At 46.0% G+C, this 3,084-nt stretch overlaps 1 protein-coding gene across 1 annotated transcript in view; it reads left to right on the forward strand.

Annotated features, from left to right (window-relative positions):
* Positions 1-1,416: 1,416 nt before the first annotated feature.
* Positions 1,417-3,084, forward strand: part of LOC112550633 — a 5,089-nt gene continuing 3,421 nt past the window's right edge. Inside the window, exon 1 of the mRNA XM_025206689.1 lies at positions 1,417-1,507. The gene's annotated coding sequence lies outside the window, so the exon portion shown is untranslated. The remainder of the gene's footprint in view (positions 1,508-3,084) is intronic.

Below are 3,084 nucleotides of genomic sequence, written 5' to 3' on the forward strand. Positions count from 1 at the left end.
CGGCGCCCAGGTGAGCTCTGCGCCGCGCCTCAGTTTGCCGCGTCTGTGAAATGGGTACAATTAAAAAAAATATATTTTTTTTTAATTGGAGGGTTCCAGTTACCTCACTTTGCCGCGTCTGGGAAATGGGTACAATTGCAAAACTTAAAAAAAAATTTTTTTTGGAGAGGGTGGGCAGATACTGTGTGGGATGCCCTGTGTAAGAGGGGTCAGAGGCTGGCACATGCACGGCTCTGCTCGCGGCACCTCATGGTGGAAGGAAGCCAGGGGAAGGGTGCGGACTAATTGGAGATTAGTTGGATGTTGGGGACAGGACGGACCCGGTAGGGCACTGCTGGTGTCGGGGAAAGGCTGCGGCTGTGTGAAGCGCCCCCAACCCCACCTGCGTCTGCCTGCAGTTTTGCACATCCAGATTTAGGGCGCTGGGCATTGTCCTCAAATAAGGGAAGTGGCTGTTCAGGCAGGCTCCGGCTGGTTGAGCATCTGGGCAGGTGGCCACGTTGTCGGGTGCCGAGCGCTCCCCAGCGCCAGTGCCCTCGGGGCCTGGGAAACCGAGCCGCTCGTTTGAGCTGAGTGGCAGCGTTCCCGAGCTCTCGGCTGGGACGTCGCCCCCTCCAGCAGCAGATCTCCGGTGGGGAGCGCAGCGAGCGCATCTCGGCGTTGGGCTCCCGCTGTCAGAAGTCCCAGCCTGCGTATTCCTGACAACTGACATTTTCTTCGGCGTCAAGGAAAGGAGTTCAGGGCTTCAGGGAGGAGCGGAGGAACGCTCCCTTTGAATGCATATTTCAAAAATAGCGCTGTCGTCTGCTCCTTATTTTTACAGAATTACTCTGTGGCCACAAACACTTTGGGGTTGAAATCTCAATTCCTCTGTAATTGTCCTGGGGTGAGGAATGAAGAAGAGCTGCAGTCGCTCTGTCAGACAGGTGTTTTTTCCCTACGGTGTCTGTGAGCCTCTGTAGGAAATGTAGATTGTGTTGAAGAACCAGCATCTGTTGGACAAGATCGTGCCCAGTGTGTTAGCATCGGCTTGCTTTTCACTGGCTGAATTGTGCCCTCGCATGTTTTAAGTGGCGAAAAGGGGAAAAGGAGTCAATGAAGAAGGTTGCTTTCCCCTCTTTAAGTCTGCAACAAAATGAAAGTCTGTTCAGATAATTAAATGTGTGTTAAGTTTCTAGATTTCTAACAAGATGCAGTTAACAACAAACTCAAATGTCTAGGTGGGATTTATAAAATAAGATTATAGAGATTTTTCTTTTTTTAAATCCTTTTGACTGATATTTTCCTCCTTCTTTCAAAATAACTTGAGTATGTCTAGTATGCTCGTTTTGGTGGTATTCTAGCAACGAAACGAGTGAAATGAATTGCATAACTTGTCATATTTCTTTCCATGACTTTGAACAGGCTAAGAAAAGCGTTGATAGTGAATGTTCGGTTTCCAGTCGCAGGCTGAAGTATCAGCGTTATCCCAAGAATGCCAGTATTTTGGTCAAAAGCATATTGGAAGGTAAGCATTTACCTGTGTTCCTTGTTCAGCAAATACTTAGGCATGTGGCCAACTTTAGGCATGAAGGAGCTATTTCAGTAAGGCTACTCGTTCAGTTAAAACTAGGCAAGTAGTAAGAACTTTGCTAAGTAATTATTTTTAATTACCTGCAGCTTTAAAGCACATATGCCAAAGCTAGCACATAGTCTTTTTAGATCTGTTTTTACAGACGTAGAATCCAAGGAAAAGTTTCTTAGATTTCATAGATGCTAGGGTCGGAAGGGACCTATTAGATCATCGAGTCCGACCCCCTGCTCTGGGCAGGAAAGAGCGCTGGGGTCAGATGACCCCAGCCAGGTGAAATAGCTGGTTTGTTAATAGTTTCCAGTTTTAACACTTAGGATCGGACTGTGCTACCTACCCTTGCTTACAGTGAGGAATGCCTCATTCAAGAAATAGTTCTCTTGTCCTCTGTAAGGCTGATCGGTGTAAACTATTCAGGGTCATGCAGTCAGGCCCTTAGTCTTGCAACTTGCACCATATAGTAAAAAAATATAAAAATCCCTTGGCTGGTGCTAGAGAAGCTATGCTTTTAGTATTACAATACATTGTAGGTTACTCTTTACAGAACGTGTTTCGCTCCAAGAGAGCACCTCTACACTTGCGATTAATGTACACAAATAAACTCTGGAGCGTATTTGTGCGCAGTGCATGGAGCCTGGTCAGAGCAGCATGAGGCAATGGACCCAGGGGGTCAGCTTGCCAGCCTAGGCTCCACATGCTGCAGAGGGGCTTCAGCGTGGTGGCTGCCTGCCAGCTAGCCCTACACGGATGCACCCTGTGCCCCAGCCAGCCAGGGCAGCGTCGACCCATGTGCTACCGTGCATGAAAACCTCCACAGCAGAGTAGTAGTTGCATTTTGCAAGTACTACCCTGCTGCAGAATGCATTTCGTGTGCCCGAATAGGGCATATGGAGATGGCAAGATATTTAGTGCACAGTTAATATAGTCAGCTGCTCAGTAAATGTCTCCTGTAGACATGCCCACAGTTTACTTTTGTGAAACTACCACACTCAAAACAGCTTCTGTATCAGCAGATCTTTGGCAAATCCAAGAAAGAGACTGCTTATCCCAAGTTGTACAACCAGGCTTAAAAGAGTCGTCAAAGAGGTTCTGCTGTTTTAAAATATTAAATGTTGCAAAGGATCTGTTTTTATTGCTGTATGTTCGTGATTCTAAATCCTAATTGACATTTTCTATGGCTTTCCACAGAAATTCTGTGCTAGTCCCTCAGATCTAGATTTGTCAGCTTCACAGAAGGACACGCATTCATTTTATAATGTTGCATTTGACTAATTTACATGGATAATAACAATATCCCGAGTTGTGACACTTAAAGTTTTTTAAAAACCTTAAGATTTTGGGAAAGATGCAAGTTGTTTTCCTTGGGCTTTAAACCAACCTCTAATAAATATTATGCAAAAGGTAGGACAGGGTAGCACCTGGTTCAGGGGCAGGAGCTTTCATAGGCAACAATCTACTTTGTCAAGTGTTATCTGTCCTATGTTAATGTCATGAAGTGACGGTCTGCAACTGCC

The sequence above is a fragment of the Alligator sinensis genome, unplaced genomic scaffold (genome assembly GCF_000455745.1).
Source record: "Alligator sinensis unplaced genomic scaffold, ASM45574v1 scaffold172_1, whole genome shotgun sequence".
In the NCBI taxonomy this organism is placed as follows: domain Eukaryota; kingdom Metazoa; phylum Chordata; order Crocodylia; family Alligatoridae; genus Alligator; species Alligator sinensis.